Here is a 12,909-nt window from a genome sequence, read left to right on the forward strand (position 1 = left end):
TACCAAAAAACTTGTTATTTTAGTAGCGGATATATTGCATTATGTTAAAAATACTTTAATTATAAAATTAAATAAACGACGTAAGACTTTTTTTAACAAAGTCATTGTTTTCATTAAGTTTAGCAATATAATGTTTTTAGATGGAAATTCTTGCTGGATTCTTCTAAAAAAAAATAACGTCCGTAAATTGAAATACAAAATTAAGGATTTTTTTTGTCTTTACGGTATTAGTTCTTTTTACAAATGAGTAGCAAAAAATATTTCTGTTCGATTCACCACCTAAACCTAATTAATTTTGAAAAATCTTTTTTAGTTTAATACTATTTCGTTTTAATAGTTATTTTTTTGCCTTAGTTTGAATAATTTAGATAAGCTTAATCATTAATATCATGCCCATAATTTTTTGTCATTAATAAGTTTATTTATAATTCTTATACATAGTAAATTTATCGTTGATGTTAATATACCGTGAACGTTGGTTAACACTCTTTATTATTAAGAAATTATTATTGTATAATTGACTCAAATCAAATAAATTTATGTAGAATTTATTTATAAATACCATTATAATATTTTATTCAGTTCTACATTCAAATTTTTTCTTAAGAAACTGTTGTTCATTTCTATGCTGCGCACACTCTAAAATGTCATACTAGTTCATAAAAGTTTCAAAAGAAATAAGAACTAATCAATATCCATTAAATTTAAAACCATTAAATAATATGATAATTCGTTACCGATCAATACTCATTTCAGTTTTTTTAATTTTCGTGTGTTAAGTGGAAATGATTTTACGTTAATTTGAAAAAAAAACGAATTAAAACATTTAACAAATTATTATCTGACAAAATGTATTTTGACCATCCACACGTCACAACAGTTCATCTACTGCTGTAGCTTATTTGAATTATTCAGTTCGTAGACTGTAGAAATTATTCAAAGAGAATATTATTATTTTATTAAATTTATAAATGAAGAATATTGTTTTATATTTGATTATTCAATAGTAGTTATACATAATTCATTTATATGGATGCGCTTATATTATATTTTCAATTGTACAACTGTTGCACAAACACAAAAATTTAAATGTACCTATACATACAGTGGCATGCAATCATCATGGCTATTATATTTTCACAGAGATGATTCTAACGTGTCATTGTATACATCAAATCATCAATAAATACTTATCCGAAATAAATTGACGTTTCACGATGCAATGACGTCTGTACGGTTATAATATGTCTAATATGGCGTTTCGATATTCCTTCGGGGTGTGTTATCGCTGACGTATACGACGAATATAATAGTATATACCATGTATATATACAGCAAATATCACAATACTACATGTTATATTTCAAAACTTTCTTCAATTTTCTTCTATATTAATTAATTCTAAATATTAAAATTATTTAAATAATGTTCGCCATCTGTGATTGTTAAAGTCCTTTTAGTTATTTAAAATTAAAATTAAAAAACGTTTAATGCATTCTGCTTTTTTTATATATATATATATTTATAACATCGTTTTTATAAATGCTCTACTCTCTTATTACTTCGTGCACAATTTTAATATTTCTACTTCACCGTTCGAATATATATTATCAGTTTAAAATTCAAAGGTAAAGGTACTACCGCTGCGACCCCCATAAGCTATGTCCCAATAGAACTAATTAAATTTCTTAGAATCCTTCTTCGTTGTGCTTTCATTGTGCGTGGTTGCTCATTCAATTAGTAGTTGCGTAAAATAATAAGGGAGGGGTATAATAATAATATATTCACCTACAATTCGAAGTGGCCATTATAATACACTAGTGAATACGTCTCAAAGCGACCGAGAAAAATTGTGACCCGTCGAAAATGTCACGTCCTTGGTCCATAGTAATTTTTTTATTTTGAAAACCATCCCTGTCACATGCAGACAAGTGTGACTTCGTAGAGGCTCCCTAAGGCTACAATATATATATTTTAAAATAATGTAAAATGCCGCCAGTAGTTTATCGCATAAAATATTTCAACTGTATACAGTAATATGTGACTTATGCCTTACATGTACCAACTTCTACATGAACTGAGTCCAATACTTTACGCGGAAATTAGTATTTACGACGTAGTAATAGCCGGTGCGTGGTATTTCAATCTATTTTAATTATATAGTTAGAAATACGTGCTATAGTTATCTATATACGCGTATTAACAACCCTGCGTATGGGTTTAATAACTCTAAGTGGCGTAACTTTTTTTTTAAAACTCCTTAATGGTTGTTAGATAATAGATTCTTACACTGTTACTCATTTAACGCGTCGATAGAATTACAAAAAATAATCTATTATCATGCGCAACGCTTCGACTTATACAGAATTGTAAATGGTATAGATACCTAATATTATACATTTAACGATGTGACAACATAAAAAAAAAATAGCAGTTCATGTTATCTTGAATACGATATCGTATATTTGTATTGCGTGCAACTCAACTTGCAGTACCCACGGTGGTAGTTTCGATGGCTTGTAATATTATATAATAATAACTACAAAAACACAAATAAACGTATGAGAGCTCTCTCTCGTACACATAACTACCCTTCTACTTTGGCGAGGATACGACATGATCATATATGTGTGGTGTGTGGTGTGTGAGTGTGTGTGTGTGTGTGTGTGTGTGTGTGTGTGTGTGTGTATTTAGAGGCTTCCAAACCCAACCAAACGCATTAAAACTATATCCTTTGAAGTATATAAAGCACACTCGCGTGCACACAATCGGCCTTTACTCGGGACAACGGCGACGGAGGCAGTGGCGAAATAATATATAATATACTCATATTATAGTCATATATATATATATATATTATATTATGAGCGTACGGAGGAGTAATGTGTAGGTATTATATATACTTGAGCGATGACGTCATCGTAGTTAAGCTTTAGCCATGCAGCTCATCACTATCATCATTATTATTAAATTACTAATTTACGTGTTTATTATTAATAATACGAAAGATAATATCCTAAATATAACCAGCATAATTCCCACTATTTGTGTCACATAAAATTCAGAAAATCTTTTAAATACCCACTATAAAATAAATGCAATTCTGTATAATATACTTCGGTTTTATTTGAAAATATACAGTATAGTAAATTATAAATACATCCATACTGTTGATTTAAAAAATAGTTCCATTATATAATATTGTTTTCGTAGAGACCAAAAAAAAAAAAAAAAAATAAAAACAAAAATGCGCTGAATTTAGATTGCTATCGAATAAATGGTTATACAGTAGATATAATTCAATAAATCAGTAGACTACAATTGAGCCATTAAGTGATTTTAGTATAACAGATACATACAATCCACGGTGTCTATCTTATAAAAGCTTGATGTTTACGCCAACATAGCAACGGAATAATTAAATTCTTTAAAACTTATTTTGGATTCAATTTAACAGTTTGATGGATATGAATATAGAAAGACATTCCATTCGGTATAGATATAAACCTATTCAAGAGTATAGCGTAGAGATTAAAACGATTTGTTAATATAAATATTTTAAATAGAAAACAGTGATCACAATCTTCATAGTTACATGGGTAGTTTGTGGAGAAAAATGTCTCTAGATGTTTTATAATTTTATAAAATATTTACTAGTATTAACAAGAAACAAAATATACGAATATGTCACATGAAATGTAAGAATTTAGATAAAACGTGTTTCAAAAAGTTTTTTGTAAAATTATTAGCTTGATGACTATTAAAAATTCCTTTTTAGATATTACTAATAATACAGGATAATTTGCAATATTTGTTTATCACAATCAAAAAAATATCATAGTGCGACAAGCAAATACGTTTAATGCTTTCATAAAGCTAATTTTGTAATTTTATTTTGCGTATAAATGTATATTTTAAATAATTTATCATTTTATCTATATTGTTTTGTCTTTGTTTTAATTTCATTTAATATACCTACGATCAAAATATTTTTGAATTTAAAATATTTTTATTACCAGAGAAATTATTATTAAATTAATATTTTTATAAGAGAAATATTCCAAGAAAAAATTATGATGATTAAAAAAAAAATATTGGATTTCAATCGTTTCAACCTTTTTTAAATTTTAAAGGAGGAAAAAACTTAAACCTGAAAACTTAACAGTAAATTATTTGGTCTATTTTAAATACATCCTAATTAATTTTGTCGATGTATAGATATCGCTTTAGATATTTAGTGATTTTGTTTTTTATAATTGTTTAAGGATAAGAAGAAGAATTTTCAAGAAATTAAATTTTATTAAATATTTTGTAAAGAGTAGGTAGTTAATATATTTTATTTTTAAATAAATCACTTAAAATACATATTATAGTATATTTTTAGTGCATTTTATGCATATTGCAGGGTTTTTAAGAACTTGCTTATTAGTGTCTTCTTAAAGCTATAAGTCTTTTGCTCTAGTTATTATTATTGTTTTTTTGTTTTTGAGAGAAAATTGAACTATTAGCGTAATTTCCGTCAATTTTTTTCCGTGAAAAACATTTTTAATTAAACGATAAGAATTATATCGCCAAGAAGTGTATTTGACATTAATGTACTCTTCATCATATCATTCTTGTATACACACACCTTTAGTTTTCTGAGAACAAAATATTCTTCAAAAAATAGTAACTATAGATATTTTAATTATTTTGTCTTTTGGTGTGTGACAAAAAACACACTTCTTCTTATAACACTTAAACTAACCTGTAGACAAAATGAATGGTTATTTTTCATAAAAATGAATATTTATTAAGAAAAATTATTTCAACAAAGCTTATTGGTAATTTACATTTAAATTGTTATATTTCACCATCTATTGAACTTGAAGTGTATACCTCATTTCCACTAACAAAAACAAATTTTCAAAACACACTATTTACCCCATTGGAAAACCATTGTACACAATAGTAATAAAAATAAGGATAAAATGAAGATATGGGTAAAAAGACGTTATATAAAAAATCAAAAACATAGTTATCTGCATAATATTTTATAAATGAAATTCAGCAAGAAACATCTTTAAAATGTCTACAGTAAAATAAAAATATGCATTTACCACAATGCAAAATTATGTCCACTTAAAAAATACTGATTAGTGATTACTATATTATATGTATAGAAATTTAAAATCGTTATCGCTGAAATAACGTATTGTGATGTATAAATTAAATGGAGTACAAATGATAAACATTAAAATGTGTTACATTGTCTTACTACTTATGCAATTTTAACTTCAGTACGACTGTAATATTCAGCATAAACATAATATATGTACGTCGTTTTGTTTTCGTTCGTTATCGCCTTCTTACCGTTTTGTATAACCTCCAGGTCGTATTAACTTTAATGATATTCTTGATTGCCTAAATGAAACCGACGCCATTCTTTTTCCATCTCTTCTGCTCTATTTGAACTAAGGCATCGTGTAAAACATGTTTTCAACGCCAAAAATAAAAACAAATGCAGTCTGCCGTTATTTTTTGTGAACGTAATGTTGAACGAAAATATTAATTATATTTAAAATATTACGTCATTACTTAATTAATATCAAATGGGTAACTGAGAATCCATATAATATTAAAAGACAGTCCAGTAGTCCACTGCAAAACAATAATTGCCAAGCTCTCACTCACACAGAAAATTATTTACTACATAAAATATAGTGAAACGCACCATACGAATATATGGGCCAAAGACCGTAACAATCTAGCCAAATGTGGTATTAACTCAGAAAGCTACATGGCGATCTCAGGTGATGCACAGTCTTCAATTTTTCTCGAAAATCCATTCGAAAAGCTCCATCAGGCAAGCTTCCGGATTCATATTCTCAACCCAAAATCAAAATCTTTGTAGAAGCCACAAGTACTCATAACGCTATCGTTAAACACATTTTGGTTACTTTGACAAAATTTATTTCTATTTTAAACTCACTAATCAGTTCACTAATTACACTTCTTTTTTTATTTCTTAATTTTATTGTTAACAAAGACTTCATTTTCCTTAATTATTTTCATACAACTTGTACTCGTATAATCATATCTATTGCTTTAATTAATGCCCATACAATCGTACAATAGTACTCATTATTAATATATTTCGTATTTTATTATATTGTAATTGTTGAGCTATTTGAGTTTTTTAGAAATTATAAAAATTAAAAAAGTTTGAACTTATAAGTACTAAATAATTGTGAAGATTAAATTTTGTAGTAATCAAACGGAAAATGAAATGTGCTAATTGTATACTATTGACATATTTAATTTAATAATAATTATAGTGTAATATACCAAGCAGGATTTAAACACATTTTATTTTCTAGAAATCCAAAATACTGTAATTTAACTGAATTATATGCAGTTATGGAGAACGATGTCAATAAGCTTTCGAATTGAAATATAACAGTTATTTTAGACTCGCAATGGAATAAGCATTAATAATTGGTATATAGTATACCTACCTATGTGTGGCGCGTACATGTTCTAGCTCTTAATAACAAGACCACACAATATAATATTGCCAGCTAATGTATAAAGTAATTGAATCGTAAATATAAATCGAGATCGTTTCACTCCACCGTGAGTCGGTGCACTGAATTATTCCTCGTTTTGATCGAATTCCGTCAAAATCCATTACTCCGTCGCACCGCTGATACCTTACACATACATTACCCCGTACACAAATACGCGTCTTATACACTACTTCTACAGGCAAACAATTTAATTTTCCGTATGTTTGCAATCTTAGGCTATATTAAACGCATTTTAATGTTAAAGAATTTTTTACGGAAAAAGATAATCATTATTTTCAATTTAAAATCCCTTTAATTGCAATTCGTAACCCAATATTTACATATTTGTCTGATCCAATATTACTTAATCCTCAATAGTTTGTTTTAATAGTTTAAGTTTGAAAGTTTTATCTGATAATATTCGTTCGAGTCCTGACAAAAAAGATACTACAAAGTTCTATGTCTTTTATTACTTTGTTTTATCATTAGTTTTTAATATTTCACCATTGTTAATTATTTGTTATTAAAAAGTTTTACCATTTTACATTATGCAACACGCACGCGATAAGCGTGGTTATTGAAATAAAAAATAAAATTATTATAATAGTTAAAAATTAATACTAGTATTTAGTGTTAAATTTAATTATTAACTGGTTTTTATTATTGGACACTGCTTTAGGTAATAATTTTTAAAATGCAACGGAGAATTATTGTTCATTTATTTCATCTCATGTTTTATTTTATATTTTAACTAATCTCTCTTATAATCTATAAACTTAATATATTAATAATACTATGGCACGATACTTAGTTGTGATTATCATATTATTTCAGTATAATTTTGGTCATCAGTTTTGAATACTTTCAATTGATCTCATGGTCTACTGCTGTACAAATTATAAAATATCATTGGGGACCAATGCAATCATTTGCGTTTAGATTTACAGAGATAATATTATAATACATCCAGTTTCATCTATCACAATACTATTATCTTATAATCGTTTTATTAAAAGGTAATTAGTAGTTTCACAGCTTATTGTGTCTGGTTATCGGGTCAAATCGTCTGCTCTAATTATTCGATGACCAGGATGATGATTGGGAATGCATATTATTATCTAATAATAAATACATACCTACAATCTACATAGTTTGTATAAATACGAACTAATATAAATAGTAAATACATACATTGTTTACTAATTATGTAAACTTTATTACGCTTAATATAAATCTAAATATCTTAAAAATATTATTGTGAAAAATAATGTATTTTTTAGCAAAAATTTACAAGTTACAACGAAAAAAAATGTTCTAACCACAAAATAACTAAAATCTTTAATCTTTTTTATGTAAATACTATAATTAGCAGAACTTTTATATACAATTTTTAAACATTGATTTTAAAGTTTAAAATTTTATAAATTTTTAATCGAAATATATAACTTTAATGTTTTATGATTTAAAAATCATTAAACAATAATCAATAATCGTTTAAAGAAAAATCGTTTTTTTTTTGTGTTTGTATCCACAATATTTAAATTTTATCAAAATATAAAATTTAATCACTCATAAAAAATGTATCACGCAAAATTAATTTTTTTAAACTAATAAAATAAACTTAAGAAGTTATGAGAAACTTATTAGAGCTTAATATTGACAATTTTATAAATTTTCAACTACAAAATAGTGAACCAAATTTTCAAAATTTCAACTTTAATCTTTAATAAAAAATCTGTCGATTTAAGGTAAGCTTTTTTTTATAATTGCAGTTAATATAACTTATAAATAATGAGTACATTATCAATTTTAAAGCTTTTTGAATCAAGATTCACTAATACAAGTAAGCTTAAATATCATTGTTAAACCAATACATTCAACGCTACGAAAGAATCTAAAGGGACAATGTTTATTTTATTTTCATATTTAAAAAAATAAATATATATTTTTATCTATTTCCGAATCACTGTACTTCTTACCGTTTAATATATTATATCGGTGACAACTTTTTCGTTTTTAAACACAGAGTTTCTACACTCCCGTGGTCTTCATATAAGCTAACAACCATGGTCATAAACTAGGTCCAGACCGCACCATCCATAGAATTATACATTTAGGGTATGGTGGTGTTTAGTATATATTACAGTTAACCCGCAGGCCGCAACATGCGGCTAACCATAATATTTTCTCATGGTCATCAGTCTTACAACAATAACGTAGTAAGTTTTCTCGGAGTCCATGTGACAGTCGTCCACGAGTGCGCCTAATATGCTTAAATATGTGGTGACGCGAGAGACGAAATTTCGCTGAAATGAGTCTTGAACGGGGCTTTCTTCCTCTTCTGCAAGCGATCCGAACCACATCGCATTCGTTTCCCAAGACGAGATACACATTATCATCACATTATTTTGTATCCTCATATTGTGGAAGTACCAAATAGAAATTTTATACGCTTCTACGACGTTTATTTATGGTTTAAATTTTATCGTATTTAAAGCCTTCGTAAAATAGTCACGTGACGTATAAAATGCAATAAATATATATTTTATGTATATTATAAAAATACGGTGTTCGTACATTAACGTTGTTTCGTATTATTCGTAAAATATGGTCATAATATTATATTACCTATATATTATTATTGTTATTATTATTATTATCGGATATATTGTATTGAGTAAACTAGACCTGTAGCGTTATTATATTATTGTTAATCCTGTGTATACGAGTAGGACAACGCCAAAACATAAGACGTTTTAGTATCGTGTGTCTTCAGTTTCGTACAGGTACAGGTGGAAAATAGCACCAATCGTGATGTTAGTTTCACAATCGTAGTAAATAATTGGTCCAAAAGGGTCGCAATCTACTGATTTGATTTTTTTTTTCCGTCTGCAGGCACGAATGTGCTTTGCCCCTTAAAATCGACGTGAGTGACTCTAATCCTGTCTTCGTGTGGTTAGATCCGCGCGCGTGACGTGTTTAGAATTTAAGCTTTACATCCCTCCAGCCACGGCTTTGAGGGTTTCTGCTCCATCGTCCGGATTTCTGACTATCAAAGGCTATCTGTTCCTTATCGTCGCAAATACAAACACGATCATTTGACGTTTCACTCGCAACGATATTACCACCGCGTAATTATATTACGTATAGGTAGGGTATATTACAGCCATACTACCTCATCGCCATCCCTTCCGTCGCAACCCTTGTACTACGCACCTGCGGCGGCGGCGACGCAGTCGACTCGATGACTCTGGCGGCGCGGGCGGAGGGATGTGGCCGGGGCTCGTGGACGGACGACGGGTCGGTGGGGTCGGAGTGACGGTCGGCCGTGAGGGTGGCTTGGGTCTCGAGATGCGGGAAGGGTTCGGCGGTAGTGGCGGGCGGAACAGCGAGCGGCGACGAGGGGTGGGTGCCGGTGATTTGTTGTTGTACGCGGCCGGCGGTGGTGGCGGTGGCGGCGAATCGGTCTCGGGAAAGCGCCGACGGGAATGCGCGTGCCGAAAGTGCTCTCTCCGGGAAATGACGTCGTCCCGTCGTGTCCCGCCGTCGTGTGTTCCGCGTGCGTCCACCAAACACGGCCGGCTGTTGCTGCTGCTGCTGGTGGTGTGCTGGTGGTGTGCTGGTGCTGGTGCTGCTGCTGCCGGTGGTGGTGGTGCTATCGCTGCTCGCTGTCTCGGTTGACGCGTTCGTCGTCGCTGTTGTCGTTGAAAACGATATTGTGTACGCCGTCCGATCCGAAAGCCCCACTGCTGCTGTTGCACGTGTGTGAACGGGAAAATTATTTTAAGGTAAGTGAGATATTATGATGTATAGTCCGTTGGAATAAAATTATCTGTCTCTATGCTTGTCAATCTTTTTCGTCTCCCACTCTCTATCTCTCTAACTCGCTCTCTTTTTTTGTTTAGTATGTATTTGATATGGCCTTAATGCGTTTCTCGTGTTTCGTCTGATAGAAAAAAAAAAAATGAAATAATAAAAAATGAGGTCGATCTACCTATTAAAATTTTTTTTGTAATTTTTTTTGAATATTTCCCCGTGCAAGCTTGAGTTTAATACTTGATAAGTATGTTTAGTGTACCTATATGTATTCATCGATATCGTATTATAAAATTAAAAAAAAAATCCTAAATCAGTATGAATAAATCAAAAAAAAAAAAAAAAAAAAAACATTAATATATTATGTACTTCGATTTATTCATTTTTTATGTTCCGAGTGGTGCTTAAAATTTTTTATAAAATAAATCCTTTGTACTATGAAAAAAAAATTAAATCTCTGTAATGTATATTGTATAATATATTATATTATGTTAAAATTTCAATAATTAAATAAGGTACGTATAACTTTTTATATAACAAGCTATATAAACTGACTCTAAAAATGACTAATAATGAATTAAAACAGGTCATTAAAAAATAATATTCTAAAATTAAGTCAAATTATAGAATATTACATGTTTTGTATTTTTAAATTGAAATTAAATACATTCTTTTGATTTTGATTCAAAAACAATGAGCTATAATATTTTCATTATATTATTATTCTAAGTTTTACTTAAATTATATTATGTTTATATTTATATTTATTTTTTATCAAGTTCTTTAATGAGTTTAACTTTAAATTTTAAATAAAAATATTGTGTTGGAGTGGTATTATAAGGATAATCAAATTGATATTATTGTGATATTATTGGTACTCATTTTTAGTTAACATATATTAAACTTTACTATAGCAACACTCAAAACAATGTAATTTAAAACTATTATCTTAGATTCCAGGTAGATTGAAAAAGCAGTTATTTCATTTTATGTCAGCTTCATTTCCTTTTGATCCTTGTTCAATCTTACACTGTTTCCGTGCTCTGATCTTTTTATATTTTACCTCAAAAGATAGGAAATTTCATGTAGGTAGTGTTTATTTTTTATTTCAAAATTACAAAATCCAACCCTTTACACTTTGAAAGGAAAGAGATGAAACCTTAGAAGTACAGTACCTTTGCACTATATTGTTCAATTTTAGTAAATAACACACATACCACGTTTAAAATTCAAAATAACTCTGAAATTGAAAACATACATGTATGTAATATATTATTCAGACCTGGCTTTTTAATCAACACGCTTTAATATTTTCACTTTTAAAATAATCACCTGCTATAACAAAGTAAATAAATCTTCAATTTATTAAAACGACCCTTGCGGGCTTACCTGTGTAACAAAAAAAAAAAAAGTATGTATAATATTATACATACCCGTATTTATAAATCACTTTCAATATATATACATTTGTTCATCCTCGTTTAAAATATAAGTACATATAAAAAAAATCTGGTTTATTTAATTAAAAAAAAAAAAAATTTATTGGCTTTTTTATGCAATATGACGTATTTATTATTATTATGTTATTATTATTGACAAATATTTAATAATTACAAAATAGTATTATGTATTTATTTTAAGCAATGATTGATATTATTTGTTTGGTATATTCAAAATTAAAAAAAAAAATTACCATTTTTTAGCATTTACATATTATTGCTATAATATTATTTAGGTATTCGCAATATACGTTACTGGATTTGAATATACTTTGGCGATATTGCAAGTTTTTACATATTTATTACAAAGGATCATATTTATTTTATCCTACGAAAATTCTTATACCTGTTATATCTATAGATAAAATACCTACAATCGAACATAATAGTTCAAACAAAAAACAAAAATATTTAAAAAAAATATATTTATTAATACGTGTTTACTGCTTTACCACTTAACGTGGACTATTTGCTATCGAACATATGAATTTTAAGTGATTAATTTTATAATAACAATCATTATCTTGAAAAAGTGTTCATGTTTTTTTGTAATAATATTATTTCTACACAATTTAATATCAACTCACTTATTTTAACAATTAAGCTTATTATTCGTTTCTATAACAGATAGCTTGATAGTTAATTATTTTAATATATATATATATATATATATTTGAAGCAAAGAACCTATTTACTGAAAACGTCAGTACCTTTATAAAATAATGATTTTGTACCAGTAGTTAATATTAGATATAACTTTATAAGTATTCAAAGTTTTTATGGACGAAAGAAGTGGGTGAGTTGTGTGGGGGTATACCTCGCAAAATGCTGGTCCACTATAACTCCGTGCTTTAAATTCTTTGAATACTCAATACTCTAAACTAAACAACTAACAACTCGTTTGAATTATGAATTTTACAGTTTTATGTATTAAAATTCTTAAGAAAATAGTAGGAACATGTATTTGATGTTATTATAATATACATCTACCATATTATGATATTATTGAGGGTCGATAAGTTATTTTGTTTTTTTTTCTGTCGCTT

General features: G+C 28.4%; 1 protein-coding gene across 1 annotated transcript in view; it reads left to right on the forward strand.

The window, feature by feature from the left end:
• Window positions 1-10,036: 10,036 nt before the first annotated feature.
• Window positions 10,037-12,909, forward strand: part of LOC114126862 (uncharacterized) — a 261,745-nt gene continuing 258,872 nt past the window's right edge. The window contains exon 1 of the mRNA XM_050197114.1: window positions 10,037-10,336. The gene's annotated coding sequence lies outside the window, so the exon portion shown is untranslated. The remainder of the gene's footprint in view (window positions 10,337-12,909) is intronic.

The sequence above is a fragment of the Aphis gossypii genome, chromosome 1 (assembly GCF_020184175.1).
Source record: "Aphis gossypii isolate Hap1 chromosome 1, ASM2018417v2, whole genome shotgun sequence".
In the NCBI taxonomy this organism is placed as follows: Eukaryota; Metazoa; Arthropoda; class Insecta; order Hemiptera; family Aphididae; genus Aphis; species Aphis gossypii.